The sequence below is a fragment of the Cydia strobilella genome, chromosome 19 (genome assembly GCF_947568885.1).
Source record: "Cydia strobilella chromosome 19, ilCydStro3.1, whole genome shotgun sequence".
Lineage (NCBI taxonomy): Eukaryota > Metazoa > Arthropoda > Insecta > Lepidoptera > Tortricidae > Cydia > Cydia strobilella.
In genome coordinates, this window is record NC_086059.1 from 89,085 (window position 1) to 106,423 (window position 17,339).

Sequence of the window (17,339 nt, forward strand, 5' to 3'; positions counted from 1 at the left end):
ATCGCCCGGAGATTTATATCCGGAACAACGGAACTACGCGATAAATGCTCGCACTGTTTTATAGGTTTCTGTAAAATGCCACCGCAAATGTCTTTACCCGTGTAGTAAGTTATAGCCCTGGAGCCGCTCCAGGGCTCCTGAAACGTCAGGAAGACTTATGTATTAAACTGTGGAGGTGTTGAAAACGGTTACACAGTTTATAGGTAAATCGCTTGAAAATCTATAACCCGACATCTTAAGGATTTTTGTTAGATAGAACCTCGTTTTAATTGGAAATCGGTCAAAACTTTAGCTTGTATCACCGGGAATTTATCCGGCATTCTAAATTTGGTGTGGTTTTCAACTGGTTTTAACACGACCATGCTGACGATCGTCTTGGTGATTGGCGTGCATGACGTGCATCTCACGCACGACTCATCAATCAGCGTGAGCTTGGGGTCCACTTGGCAACTAATCCTAAGAATTGGCGTAGGCACTAGTTTTTACTTCCAACCCAGAGGGTAAACCAGGCCCTTATCGGGATTAGTTCGGTTTCCTCACGATGCTTTCCTTTACCGAAAAGCGACTGGTTAATATCAAATGATATTTCGTACATAGTTCCGAAAAACTCATTGGTACGAGCCGGGGTTAGAACCCGCGACCTCCGAATTGAAAGTCGCACGCTCTCACCGCTAGGCCACCAGCGCTTCCTACACAGATAAACGGTAGTATCTCATTAAAGATCGGCTTAGTAGCTTACCCACTTACCTGTGTGAAATAAAAATCATACCCTGTAATCGTATTAAGTCAGCTGCGTGTGCTGATATATGTATTATGTTAACTAGAACGCATCCACCTTACAGATTGTATCATAAATTATCGCCCTACACCGAATTGAATTGTGGCCGTTGAGAATGTATGACACCATTCGGCTCCATGTTTCATCCGACGGGCCATTGCGTCTATTCATGGCCCGAGGGGGTCGCGGGGCGGGGGAGACCGGCGCGGGGGCAGATAGCGCGCGCGATCGCGCGTGACGCGCCGAGCATCGCCACGCTTATTACCTCCACTAGCGCTCGCTCATGATTTATTTGCAGTTCATGAGATCTTTGTCGCAGATGATTTTTTTGGCTACATTTGCTGTTATTTTTCTTGCTTCTCCTAATATTTTAACAGTGTTTTGAAATAGGGATCAGAACATTGGTTGGTTATGATTAACTCAGTTTCCAGTTCCCTACTATAGGTAGTAGTTTTTTTTAATAAGTAGTGTGTCATACTATAAGTTAAGTCAACCAAATAGTTAAAAATAAATTATCCGGTCCTTGCTTTTAAACATTAGGTACAGTCACCTGCAATAATATGTTACTGTTCGAATGCCGCAAAAATATGTGACACGCTTTTATGGCTCTACAAATAAGATCGTGTCAGATCGTACCGATGTCGTGGCAGGATCTTAAAATTGATCACTTTATGTTGTGGCAATCATTTCATGAAATTATCGGTTGGCCACATCTTGAAAAAAAGTCTTATGAAGTGATCAATTCTACAATGGCATTTCATGAAATGACCCTAATGCGAAAAGTACGTCAGGTTATCCAAGCCTCCGGTATATCTCGCGGTCCGTGAGCACTGAACCCGGATTTTACTTTGACTCGGCCATGCGGGCTGCAGTTACGAGTATAAAACTTGCCGGATTCATATTGGTCCGGGTATCTGGGGCGATTCGGTCTCCCGCGGGGCTCCGGCGCTTTCATCTAGCCGCTGCGGAAATAAATGGAAAAATACGTCATGCGAAAATATACAAATCATATTTCTAAAACTAGAACCTCTGTCGTCGTTTTCTTAAACTATTTAAGTCTGAGACGTCCGATAAGACTTCGCATATTTATGTCGTAACTCGTGAAAGTAAAGTCAGTTGCTAAATTAATAAAATTTAAAAAATTGACATAGAGATGTTATAAGGTCTCTACCTGTCAGAATAATTAAAAATATAGTTATTATTATGTTGCGAACGCAACTTTTTACTTACCTAATAAAATATTCCTAGCAGTAGCTTATCGCAGCCGTCGGGCTCGGTTAGTATGCGGAGGCTTTTTTAAAGCACCGATAGGAGCGCTCCACATAACTTGTATCGCGGCCAATTAGAGGCACCGAAATTTAAACCACCTTTTTTCTGTTCAATTTCGCTTAATCAGACTTTTGTCATAATAACAAGATCACCCTACAATGGATCAAGGAACACAGTGGATCCCGGGGTAACGATGCTGCGGACGAGCTTGCCAGGCAAGGATCGAATGCGGGGGCGATTGGCCCAGAACCGATCCTCCCGATACCGTTTAGCAAGGTACGCTCAATGCTGCTGGCACGTACAGGGAAACTACACACAGAACATTGGCTAAACCAGACTGGATGCAGACAGGCCAAACAAGCCATGCCTGGCATCAAAGGAAAGCTCACAAGGGCGCTCCTTCAACTAGGGGAGACCCGACTGAGCATGGTAACCAGTGTCATAACAACAGGCCATGGACTATTTAACAATCATCTTTAACAGGTATCCAAGACAGTCCCCTATGCAGAGGATGCATGGCCATAACAGCCTCTCACGTGGTGCTGGATTGCAGCGGAGTGGCCCCATACAGGGCAAAACATCTCGGATCCCCGAGAGACCTCCCCGAGGTCCTACTTAACATCAAAGGTTTGATAGGTATGACCTGGGCTGGCAGGACTAGCCCCCCCCCCCCCCCTGTCACGCAAAATAGGCGCCAGTCGTTGAGTTGGGGAAAATCGCCCGAACTACAATACAATACAATGAGAGCTGCTTTTTGGCAGCGGGTTTGTGTGACTCCCAAACAAACAGTGGACAAACTTAGACCATATTTACTTATAGGTATCCTACTTCTAGTTTGTAACATGTAAACTATTATAGGAATTCTTTTAGTAGTCTCAGCATGTTTTTTTTTAAACCGTCAACGGCAATGATATGTCCAGCACAAAGCTAAAGTTCGTGACCTGAATAACTAAAATATTAAATCAGAGCAGGTTAGTCTCGTAGACTCAGGCTTAGTGCATTTAAATAACTCGACTTCTCAAGATGTTTGCTTTTAATATGAATCTCTCTGTGGTCGCTAGTGCAAGTCGGACGTGTTTTAGATGTGTTACGCATCAAAAATGGAACAATAATAGTAAAAGTGACTTTTCTTTACTGTGATTAGCATTAAAAGATAGCTAAGTGACTAACGTGTTTATTTGTGTAACTGTATCAATAAGAAAACTGTGAAAATACAAAAAAACTGGCAAGTAAACACTGGAATTGAACGTTAAAATCTTAAAAACAAAGACAAAACAAAGTGGGTACAATATGACGTTAAAGCTTCGGTAAAACTCGGTGACCAATCAGAAACGAGGACGATATATCTAACTAGTATTGACTAATTTCGCGCGTGCGATCGCTGTCTGCTTGGTCTAGTGGATACTGACGCGCTTACTAAGCTCGAGTGTCTGAGTTCAAACCCCAGCTCAAGACATATTTAAATTTTTTATTTTTGTAATTTTTGATTATTTTAAAGAAAAATATGTCTACCAAGACTAAAAAGTCTACATGCTATGATTGCAAAAAGGAAATAAAAAATAAGGAATTTTTAAAATGCTCAAAATGCGACAAATTTTACGACATAAACTGTGTCTCTTGTACACGTAAAAAGTTTACTCTAATGACTCCGGAAAACAAATTAAAGTGGAAGTGTCCATCTTGTCGTAATACCGCAATTAAAATTCCTGCTGCCTCAAGTAACCAGTCTAGCCCAATTTGTGTAAGTAGCAGCGAAAACAGAACGCCTATCCAAGAGCAGCTCGTAGTTGAACACGACAATGTTACACCGCGACCAAATCAAATATCACCTGGAAAATTTGTGGAAAACCCTGACTTTAATAAACAACATGAAGATTCAAGCCCAGGAAAAAGTATACCTTCGCCAAAAAATTATTCAAGTAGTCACGGCGACAATAAGCCTGCCCTAGAGCAATGCCTAGATGAGTATGCCAATGTCACGCGACGAAAGAAACAATTAAGAACGGAACAAATAGCTGAACTTCAGAACATACACACAGCTCAACATCATGAAGATTCATGTACGGAAAATAGTGTGCCTTCGGCTAAAAATAGCTTACAGGGTTGGGAAAAAGCACCGCAGCAGACAAGCGCCAATGCCACAAAGTTTTCTTTTTGCAGTAGTAACAGTTTCGATATTCTTAATTCGACTCCTAATGAAATTAACACGGAAAGTCTCCCAAACTTAGACACTCAAGTGCAAAACATAGTAGTAGAAGAGCTCAAAAAGAAAGTGCAGAACCTAGAAAAACTGTTGCAAGGAGCGGATTTAGAAGTGCAAAACCTTCTGAGCGAAAATTACGAGTTACAGGACGCCCTAGCCGAGACACGTAAAAAGTGTGACTTCTATAGAAATTTACTGCAGGGGAAAGCGGAAGGGTCGCCTTTCAGAACGCCGAAAATAGCAACAACAAAAAAGCGTAAAAAAGCATCACGTCAACAACGAACGGGTTCAGTATCATGTGAAAACATACCAGAAGGAGAAATCTCAAAATCAGAGGAGCCAGACAGAATACCTGTACCATCAACTCCAATGGATTGTAGCACCTATACTCAAGAAAAAAACCCAGATAAATGCTCACCTAGTAACTTATTAGATCATTCGCCGAAGCCGAAAACAGTACTAGAAACTAATTTAAACAATAGCTTACAACAACCGCGTCAGATATGCTTTATTAGTAGTAATAATGTAAACTTTGTGATCAGGGAAGCCAAGGACGTGTTTGGAACAGACAGCGTATGTCATTATCTCATTACGCATGGAGGTGTTTTGCAGCTAATAGATGGTATGGACAATAAAATTCAGAACTTTACTTATAACGACTATTGTGTTATTTTCATTGGACATAAGGACTTCTATACTACGAAAAATTACACTGAAATTATAGCTGCACTTAGGCAAAAGCTCCAAAACGTAACACATACAAATGTAATACTTTGTTCCCCTACATTTAAATTAGGTAAATATTGTAACTTGTTCAACAAACGAATTGAATTATTTAATGAGTTATTATATACAGATATATCTACGCACCAATATGCATATTTAATAGATTCCAGCAATAACCTTGAATATTCGTATAGTATGTTCTGGAAAAGAACAGGACACATAAATAACCAAGCTCTTTCAATTATTTTTAAAGACTTAGCATACTATATTTCTCAGCTTAGTCACAGTTATGCCTCCCAATCGCAGCCTATCAATATTTTAACCGATACAAGTACACTACACTTGAAATCACCAAGTCAAGATAAAGTAGACCATGAGGTTTCCTCTTCTTTTTTAGGAGAGATTTATCCCCTTCTAACGACGCCCTAATAAAAGCTCACACCAAGCTAGGTATTTTTTGTCAAAATATGTGCGGCGTCACGAACAAGAAGGACGAACTAGAATTGTATCTACACAATCTACCTGATACTAAACATTATGTATGTATATCTGAGCATTTTTTAAACAGTATCTCAGCTCCACTCTTTCAATTAACGGGATACAAACTTATTGCTTTTAATACTAGGACTAAAAAGAAGGGGGGTGGCACATTAATTCTAGGTTATTTAAACAGGACCTACGAAGAACTTTTAATTTGTAAAAAGCTGTATAAAGTCGAATGTTTCGAGGTCTGCGGTGTGAAAGACTGTAATACAAATGTTAATATTATATGCTGCTACAGAAACCCAATCGATGTAAATTTTGATTTGTTTATTAGCCAGCTTGAACGCCTTTTGGAGCACTTTATCGGTAAAAAATGCATCATTTGCGGTGATTTTAATGTTGACTTGTTGAAGAAAGACAAAAAAACAGTAGAGTTTTTATCACTGCTTTCAGCCTATGGGTTTAGACCTCTTATTTCTGAGGCTACCTTTATGCGTAATAATTCGCGATCGTGCTTGGACAATTTTTTGACAAATTTAACTGAAGACTGTGTGGCTCCTCCACTGGTTGACCACAATGGTTTGGCTGATGGCCATGCAGGTGTATTAACTACCTTTACCTTAGAAAACAGCAGTAAGTCGAACGAAGATATAGTATGGAAATCAGTTAGGAAGTTTGATGCCAGAAGTAAACTCAAATTTCGTCAGAAAATCATGGATGAGAACTGGGTTAACATAGGCATGAACACTTTCATTCAAAAATTCAACAGGTTATTCAAAGAAAGTTTTAAGAAAAGGAAAGTAAAGTTACTGCGAAACAATGGGCCTAAGATAAAATGGATAACAAAGGGCATCAAAATATCAAGCATCATGAAGCGCGTTCTTGTTAATCACAAAACTTCTTCAGATGACTCAATAGTCAGATACAGGAAAAAATATGTAACAATTTTCAAACGTGTCATTAGGCATGCCAAGAGATTAGCAGTACAGGAACAAATTGAAAAAGCAAAAGACTCATCAAAAGAAATATGGAAAGTCGTTCACAGGCATTGTAGCAAAGTTGTCAAACAGACAAGTAGCAATATTTGCTTAAAAATTACCCAAGAGAATGGGGCTACAAATCGTCTTAACAACCCTGAGGATGTATGTGACGCCTTTTTAGACAAATTCACACAAAGTAACAGCAAATGTAGCACTACAAAAGAAGCACTCTCACTGTTACAGGCTCATGCCGTCAAAACTCAAAATAACATGGTTTTTGATCCGGTGAATGAAGTAGAGCTAAAACACATTTTAAAAAATATAAAACCCAAAACATCATGTGGATACGACGAGATTCCCATATCTGTCATCAAAGACAACATAGATATTCTTGCCGAACCATTAGTGTACCTTTTTAACGAATGTTTCACGACTGGTACTTTCCCTGACCAGTTTAAGGTGGCTAAAGTGCTGCCCATTCATAAAAAGGGACCAAAAACTGATCCTACGAACTACAGGCCTATTTCTCTCCTACCAACTCTGTCCAAAGTCCTGGAAAGACTTATGAAAGACAGACTAACAAGGCACCTCAATCGACATAATATATTAAGTGACAGACAATACGGATACCAGAAAAGCAGAAGCACAAACGATGCCATCACAAGACTGATTGAAGACATAGTTCTCCAACTCAATAGCAAAAGGAAAGTAGCAGGTTTATTCCTTGATCTGAGCTCTGCTTTTGACACCGTTGACCATGAAGTTCTGCTTGCAAAATTGGAACACTACGGCATAAGAGGGAAAATGTTTGACCTTTTTAGGTCTTACCTTGCAAACAGGCAACAGTTCGTTGAGGTTCAATGGACTCAAGACAGCAAAGAAACGGTACATAGATCAAAAATAACCAAGTTGGAAAGAGGAGTTCCACAAGGATCGATCCTGGGTCCTATCTTCTTTATAATTTTTATCAATGACCTAGTGTCATTCATAGGGAATTCTGTTCCGGATGTAAAACTTGTGGTCTATGCGGATGACACCAACGCTATAGTATCGGCGGAGAACATGATACAGCTGAGCTACAATGTCAACTTTACTCTGCAAGCTCTAAATACCTGGTTCAGCACAAACAACCTCAAACTGAATTGTGCAAAGACCAATGCTTTACTGTTTAAAACCACTTCGAGAAATAAAGACAGTCTGCAGGTTTTATCAAATGGAGTTAAAATTCAACAAGTGAATTGCGTTAAATTTCTCGGAGTCAGGATTGATTCGAGTTTGTGTTGGAAAGAAGAACTATCGTCACTAGTCAACTCTATAAGTTCGGCCTGTTATGCACTAAGAAGCCTTAGAGAAGAAGCAAATACGGCTCAACTAATAATGGTATATCGCGCGTTGGTCGAATCTAAAATTAGGTACAGCGTTAAATTCTGGGGTAACAGCTACCTTTACAACATTCAGTCTGCCTTTGTGGCCCAGAAGAGAGCTATCAGAACAATAGCCAGAATTTCTCAGATGACATCATGTAAAACTTATTTTAATAAGTTTGAAATTCTCACAGTACCTAGTGTCTATATTCTTGTGATTCTTAGCGACCTTATAAAGTACCTTAACTGCATTGAAACGTTGGAAGAAAGACGAAAGCGATTGGAAACCAGAAGGAAGGACTTACCACAAATAATAACCACTAAACTGCAAGTGGTCAAACACTCTTCGGCTTACCAGGCAGTTACTCTATTCAATAGATTGCCATCCGATTTGAAGACAGTCACTAAATTAAATTTGTTTAAAAATTGTCTCAAAACTTATTTGTTAAAGAAGTGCTTTTACTCGGTTGATGAGTTTTTGTCAGCTCAGAGTACAATATAGTATTAATGAATCGTTTTTTTTTTTGTTCTCTCTTTTTTTCTGACATAATCAATAGTAACGAATAATTAATTTAGATGAATTGACATAGACTTGGGAATTATTATTATTTTATTATAAGCCAAATTGTTATTATGTTAGATAGTTTTAATACTTTAATTTTTAATTGTTATTTATAAAATTGTTATTGTGATATAATGTGAAATTCAAACGCAATGTATATTGTTATATGAATAAATGACTATGACTATGACTATGAATATTTGTGTAGGTCTCGCTGTGCCCCAGTTTGCTTTGCATTTTAAATCGCGGGCGCGGGCCGACCGCGCGGCGGTTCCGCGGCGGTTCCGCGGCGGCTCCGCGGCAGGCTTCCGGCTCCGGAACGCTTTTCATTACTACCCCAGTCAATTTACGGGCCCAAGTATGGTGTATTTGAAATAATTTATAATACTTATTTTTTTAATGTAACGGACATATAATCATGATTTTAGTATATGAACTAGAATCCAACAAAATATCGTCATATGCTGGTACATACAAGTATATATTTGTACATAGTGTAAATAGATATGCATAAGTGCTACTTATATGTATAAATTTGTTTCTAGCAAAAATCAAAAATAAGACACATGTCTTAAATACATATCACGCGCGACACTTTTGTAAATTTAGTAGCTTTACAGTAGTTTACATGCATTCAGTAATAATTAAAATAAAATAAATAAATATAATAGGACATTCTTACACAAATTGACCAAGTCCCACAGTAAGCTCAAGCAGACTTGTGTTATGGGTACTCAGACAACGATATATATAATATATACATACTAAAATACATAGAAAACACCCATGACTCAGGAAAAAATACCTTACCGGGATTCGAACCCAGGACCATCGGCTTCACAGGCAGGTACACTACCCACTAGGCCAGACCGGTCGTCGAAATTATTAATTATTTGATTTCGCTTTTTTCTGATTTTGGAGAATCAGTAGTTATGCTTGGAAAAAACAGCGTTTATATTTACCTATTTACTATTTCCAGGTGGAATGTGTTTTGATTTCTGCAAATAATTATCTGTAAATATATCATTACTATGAAATACAAAAATCACGGACGTGGTATAAAAAAACAAGCAATCATAAATAAATAATAAATAAATATTATGGGACAATACTTACTACATACTACAAATACTTAAATACATAGAAAACATCCATAACTCAGGAACACGAACATGATTTGAACTCAGGACCTCCTGTTCGTAGTTATACTTTAATGTTCTACAAAACCCTATCCTTACCGGGCTACCCGCGTCCAGTATCCGTACCATGAGTCACTGACAGTGTCAAAACTGATATATACCCTAACGTCTACGTAATTTACTTTTCCCCTCACTAGCTCGGAAAGTTGTCGTTTATCCTTCAATACAAGCGGGGAAAAACTCGTTTTATCCACTAGTGGGGAAAGTAATTTGACCTTGGATGGAGCGTGTTTAAGTAGCTTGACAGATAACAAAACGTAAAACGCTCATGATAATGGTTCGTTCGATATTAATTATCATTAAATAAATGGTTTAAGAATCTAATAAAAAATACCAAATTTAGCTTTATTTAATGATTTTAAGTCATAAACCTTAAAATTCCATAAGAAACGTTTGTTTTGTTATAATAATGTTAAGTATAATTCTGAACGCACAAGTTGAGTAGATGCAATTTCAAAACGCATCGTTGACATTTCATACATCAGAAATGTCAACATTGTCAACAAATTTTTTACTTAAAACCTTTTCTCACCGACTTGCGTAAAAATACACAACTTCCAAAGTTTTCTGTTATAATATCGTAAAGAAATGAGTGATTCCAGTGATGAAGATGATCTAACGCCTGTGAATGTTGCACTTTCCTCGCTATAGTGAGGTGAAAAGTTTTGTGTTACACACGGGCGCAAATGTATTTTACTTCTCGTGTGTTGAAACACTCGCTACGCTCAGGATTCTATTTTAGAACCACTCGCTTCGCTCGTGGTTCACTTATAGAATCCTTTCGCTTGCTCGTGTTTCAATTCTACATTCGCGTGTAAAATACAACTTTGCACCCTTGTATAACAAATAACTATTCTTTACATCTTGCTCGCACGAATATGCGAGTACGAGCGAGATGCATAGAAAGTAAGTAACGTTTTCGATACCGTTTATGTCAGCGCCAAACTGGTGGTAGCCACACAGGTGTACCCTTTCAGCGTGATTGGGTACGTAACGATCTATTACCTAATTATTAAGTGCACTTGGCGGGCCCGTGACGGCCGCGTCACGCGTCACGCACGGCCGCCTTCTCATTAATTAGGGACTCATTTATGTTGGTTCGGCACGCCACTATTAGCTATCTGCTTTCATTATGGCAAGTAAACTTACAGTTCTGACTTCGCTATACGAGTATATCAAGTTTTGTTTGTATGTAGAAATAGTGGTAGATGTGTTCTATTTATCTTAGTATGTATAGTATATCGTCGCCTAGCCCACTATTAATAGTCAGCATTAAAAGTAGTGGATGAAATGAAACAACGTTCCAAAAATATCTGCCGTCCTGTTTTTTGTTTACAAATAGATATATCGCTGCATTGCGCATTCTAAAGTATTTGTGACAGTATCTAATACAGGGTTATATCTTCCTGTTAATGTTAAGGTATTAGAAAATGGTAGATACTTTTGACGCGTAGTCCGACTAGTCCGAGCCGACAAGTCTTACTAAGTTTGTCCACAAAATATTTGTTTAATATATCTTGACATTAAACTAATTGAACGGAATTATTGACTGAATACGACTTCTTTAAGCCGGCTTTTTTAGGACCTACCTGTGAAAGGTTTTACAATCGCACATTACTATTCACAAATACCGTTCAAGATACAAAGCCGGCAGGTCAGCAGTCAGTTGGAGCCCACGATATATCCCCGCGGGCCTGTATCCCGGCACGGGACTGCCCGGCCTCGTCCGGGTTTCCCCGGCACTCCGGGACCCATTACAGTAATGGCCGCACGATTAAGCCACTTTATTGATTTCATCGGCATCGCTGGAAATTTTAATAAAGATTCAAAATTTAATGCTCTTGAATGAGGGCGATCTGAGTGATGCGGAGATTTATGTTCGTTGGACGTGACGTCGTAGAGCGGAAACTGACTTGAGTACGTGGATATTATTTCCAGCCTATTTGTTATTATATTGAGCATCTTCCTTCAAGACACGGTTCATATTAGCTTCGTAGGTCGTGACGCTGCTTAAATTTAATATATGATAGTGATTACGAATACAATTTTCTCCCTTATTTATATACTTACTTACTTAATGGCGTAGCGACCCAAAATGAGTCTTGGCCTCCGACACGAGTATACGCACCTATACGCGCTTATTTATATGCACGAGTGTAATAATATCAAAATAGAACAGACCACTATAAAGGGAAGGACAAATAATGGCGAAAGTTTTCAAAATTAAAAGAAAGAATACGATGCACTTATCGTCATAAAATATACCTACTAATCTATGCTTAATATATAGGTAGTAGCATAAAAATAATATTTTAATATTGAAATTTAATATATTTATTTTAGGTCTGTTGGCCCATATATTTTTGTTAATTACCGTTTAAAAGTCATGTTAGGTATAGTATATACCTATGTAAGTAATTAAATATAGGTAGCATTATAGAGTAAATTACATAACATTAAATTATAAAACACAAATCATTTGACATTCTGCCAAGCAGATTTGACTTGCCCGACTCAGTATTTACTTGCCTGTGCTTTTTTACCATTCGCTAAATAATCTTCATGGAATTGTCGTTTTGCTACTGTCGGTAATTATTTGGTCCCAATACTGCACAGTTACTTCTTGTAAGTGTGTGTGTGTTATCCCCCATGTATTGGAGCATGAAAGGCAAATTAGCACCTAAATCTCTGTGACCCAGAATCGTTAAACACGTCAGAGTCGCTCCTCATTGCATTAAGTACATTACAGCAGCTAGCGGCAGCAAATCAGACTCAGCAAACATATACGTATTGCATTAGGACCAATGCAAATGTTCTATTGCGCGAAGGAACACTTTTAAGAAGAATTAAATACCAGCCACAAAAAAGTTTAAAAATCTCATTCGGAAATAGCAAACACCCATGAACTAATGTAATAATAATTAAAGGTTTGTCTAAACGTTTATTTTTGGATACTATGTAGTTCGTAATCATTGTGAATTAGCTAAGTGACGAAAAATTAGGCGTCACAGAAATTATTTTGATGTCTGTCGATAGTATCAGATCTATTATATCTAGGAGGCGTTTAAGCATTAATGGAAGGAAAGGAAAGATTCACACACACATCTGGTAGACCTCCGCGGCTCAGGTGGCAGAAGCGATTGGACAGGTGTTTCGATGGCCGCAGGTCGCGAGCTACCTACGCTTAATACTAAACATTATTTAGTATTTTTAATTATATTATTCATTATAACGACCGCACAGTGTGTGAAGACTAAACCCTTCCTTTCCACCGGATCAGAATACTGTCCTAAGCTCGTGCGCTTTTTGCGTCAAATCCCGGCCCGCCGCGCCGCTCACGCTTTTCTCTTTTTGCTGCTTCCGTATAAGCCCCTGACTATTCCCAAAGTTAGCCCACACACTTTTAACAGGCTAGTATAACTTAAATCTTCAATTTGGTATAACTTTAGTGGATCTAGGGATCAAGTTATGTTAGAATCGAGGTCGTAGATGAGTGGAAGTGGGATTATGAGTAGGACAGACAGCTGTGGAGGCTACACGACACGACATAAGCATCTAGTTAGCCAACTGGCCGTGTAGCGATATTCATTAGACAGCGGAGCGGCTAGCTTTTTGCTATTTACTTTAGAAGACTTAATGTAGGAAAATGTAACTCATACAAATCCTACACGTGCACTCTTGCATTTAGGTGAGTACTCACATTCCACAATGAAGATCAGATTTTGACCTCTGAACACTTAATGTCACTAATTTGTTGAAATCAATTTTGTGACTTTAATTTAAAAGTATCCTTACTTACAGAGAGGTGCGATGTGCCCACATGCATGCATGCACGGTGCATTTATTCATCTAAAACGATATTCTTACATTAGAATCGAAAGTAACAATTCAATTTCGTTAAATCTCCAAAAGTAATTTGGTGGCCAAAATTTCATTATAATAATACAATGAGCCGAGGCTTAAAATCCCTTAAATTATGTTATAATATTGTTTTACCTAAGCAATTACTTACTTAAGTAACCGTAATAATGTTCAACCAATCTAATTTATCAAAGTATATTGTAAAATGATGTTTAAAGCAGGATTATGTTCCTACCTACGTTTGTAGACTAATACCATACCTTCGTCAAACATACTAAATTAAATTAACAACAACACTTATGAAAACAATATTAATAATAGGCAATTTCACCTACCCGTATCATAATAGCCAAATATTTCGGTAACTTTTATAAGTAGGTAAGTACTTACATACTGAACGTAATTTTACAAAGGGATTGGGCTATAGTCCCCACGCTAGCCCAATGCGGGTTGGGGACTTCACATACACCTTAGACTTTCTTCGCAGATGTATGCAGCTTTCCTCACGATGTTTTTCTAATATTTAAGTTCCATAATTCTCCTGTTGAATGGAATGAAATTCGTTTGTAAAATAATTAAAAGAAAAATTGTCTTTCTCCGTTAGCTCACCCACTTTAGGCTACATTCCCCTACATCCGCAAGATCAAATACTCTTAATACTTAAGTCTCTCATTCTTAATACTAAAACGCCTCTATTTTTATCTCAGTTTAACAAACACAAACGACAAATTGGCGGACAAGGACAAACGAAATTGAGCGCCTGTTGAATCGCTTGTCGAATATTCAAGTCGGGAAATGCACGAAAATTCACGAAAATGCACGGATGTAAAATTAAGCGACTGCCCACAAACTTTTTGGCGACTATTTCCGAGATTCAATTATACACAACTGCTTACTCAGCACATGACTGGTTTCAACGGACTCCTGAAATAAAATATCTATTCTGATTTATCGGATCGGATCGGATCTGGAGTTCAAAACAGATTTTTGAAAAGGATTATTAGGATTAGCGCTGGGTGTTAAAACACAAATGGAGTAATGAGGAGAAATCTGCGATTAAAGTCACTTTAAGTTTAAACTGTAAGGAACGTTTTCAGTATGGAACTTTGTGTCCATGTCCAATGGAAACTAGAAATGGTGGCTTAGTCGCAAATTAATATTTCTCGTATAACACATGTTTTTCCTAAAAATTATATACTTACACATTATTTCAAACATCGTCCTCCTGTTTCTCAAGAACAAAAGCTATTTGTATAGGTAAAGTCTTATAGTTTTTGAGTTACTTTTTCTTGTTCTCATAAATGTCATAAAAGGTTGGTTGAAAATGTAGGTACAGTCAGTAATGTGGCCAAATATATCGAAACACATTTGTTACCATAGAAATAAAGGAGGTGTTCCGATATATGTAGCCACTTCAGCCGCCACTATCTATTTGATGTCAACTGTACCTAACTAATATTCATAAAACCAAAGAGGATATAATAGGATAGAGCGGTACTGTCATAGTAAATTTTGTAACCACAGTAAATTCACTGCTATCTATCGACACACTTTAAAACTAAAAATGAAGATTTAAAAAATACGATAAAATGTATTTAAATATAGATAAATGTTTTTTTTTATTTGCATTAATTATTTTTATATGATTTTGATCCATGTTCTTTTACTGATATGCGTTAAAATTGTTAAATAACAAACGAAACAGTCAACGCCCAATACGAGAGTAGGCCAAAGGTAGTGGCGCCATCTGATCGAGAATCATATTTTCGTGATTTTTGAGGCACGTTTTTTCCTTAGACTGTGTCAATCTATTACGGAGTTATATCTATCTTTGATAAAACGAAAGACAATCTATGGGACTAAAAATCTCTGCAATGGCGGCCGGTGTACGCAAAAGGTTTGAATAGAAATAAACACGGCCGATAGATATCAAATGGCATCGTTCTGAGATTCGACGGCGATATACGCAAATAAAAGTATCCCTTTGGGAGCGGATCGCGGTTTTTGCCCGTCATTGGAGTCACGTTTACCGCCGTATACACGGAGAGCTAGTCCCGGGAAAAATTGGATCTCTATAGCAAAGAGGTTTTTGGGGTTTTTGCTATCTTTATAACGATCCGGGCGTCTGACAGCTGTTTTTCGGTGAAGGTTAGAGCGGAGCGATCGGACCAGAGTTCCGAACAGTTGTTAGTGAAGTTTTATGTTTTTCCTTTAAATAAAAAAATATATAATCGGTTGAGTATGTTTCTGTTTATATAAAACTAGCTTTTGCCCGCGACTTCGTCTGAGTGGAATTAGTAATTTGGGTACCATAATTTTTAAACAAATCTGCATTTAAATTCATCCTTTTTTTTCTCCCCCAAATTGGTCCACTCTATAAATTTCCACCCCATTTTTATCACCCTTAAGGGATGATTTCGGGGATAAAAAATATTCTATATCCGTCCCCACAGCTCAAACTATCCCCATACCAAGTTTCATCTACATCGGTTCAGCGGTTATTGATACCCCATACCAATGTCCACCCCCCCTTTTCAGCTCCTTGAGGGGTGATTTCTGCGATAAAAACTACCCTATGTCCTCCCCCGGGACTCAAACTATCTCTATGCCAAATTTTAACTAAATCGGTTCAGCGGTTTAAGCGTGAAGACGTAACAAACAGACAGACAGACACACTCTCATTTATAATACCTATTAGTATGGATAGATTAAATTAGAGAGGCCTGACTAGGCCCGAGGGGCGTCGCGGATAGAATGCCGCAAGCGGTCTCATGGGGCTCCCCTAACGGTAATGACCAATGGTATGTGCTATTATTACACCCTTCAAAATTACTAAATGTGAACAGAGCCAGCCCAAGCAAACCGTGTACCGTACCGACAAGGCAATCGACAAAGTGTAATAGTGCTACTATAACCAGTCGAAGATTGCTCAACATGTTCCGCTCAACAACGAGGAGCTTTTTCTTTGCTTGAAGCTCCTCGTAAAGAGAAACATGTCGAGAGATCTTCAATTTGAAATACGTGAGTCATCCTTTTTAAATTTGAATACCACATTTTGTCACCAAAAATTCTGTGTAGTTAGTTTTTAGTGTTTTAACAGTACCTTAGTAGGGCACGACAGAATTTTATATTTAGATTCCATTGAAACGCACGCCGTGTCGACGGCGGAGTTTGGTCGAGTCGGGGGTAAACGAGGGAGCTAATCGGGCAACTTCTGTTGATATAGCCGGGCACAGACATATAAAGCACGCCGCGTTGACGGCGGAGTATCATATGGTCGAACGAGGGAGCTAGTCGGGCGTTGATATAACTAGTTATATAAATTATTCTCTTAGTCCTCGTTCTAATGGTGTTATATGTACTTATATTCTGATCCTAGGGTCAGATATGTGTTAATATATATCGCATGAGCGGTTGGCTACAAAAATCATTAGATACCTTGTTGTTTTCGTTTATTGTAGGTTATTCGACATAATGTAGGTTAAGAAGTTTCAAATTTAAGACGAAGAATAAGTAATAGTATTATCATACAGAATGGCCACGCACCGCCCCGCCCCGACTCGAACTGCCTCGCCCCGCGACAGAAATCTGGTGTACTCTCAGTTCGGTTAGCGAGCATAAACCATATTACTGCGATAGATGCAAATGTTTGATATTGGCGTCACATACCATACTAGTGCGATAGACGCAAATGTTAAATATTGGCGACTCAGGCCATACTAGAGAACAACACAGAACAGAACTAAAAACTGTAACCTAAAAACAAAACGAAACTAAAAACTAAAATCGAAACAAAAAACCAAAAACAAAGTACAAAAAACAAAACTCGAAAACTGCGAAATATGTAATGAGAACAGAATACTGATACAAGACAAGACACAAGACACGAGACACGAGACACGAGACACGAGACA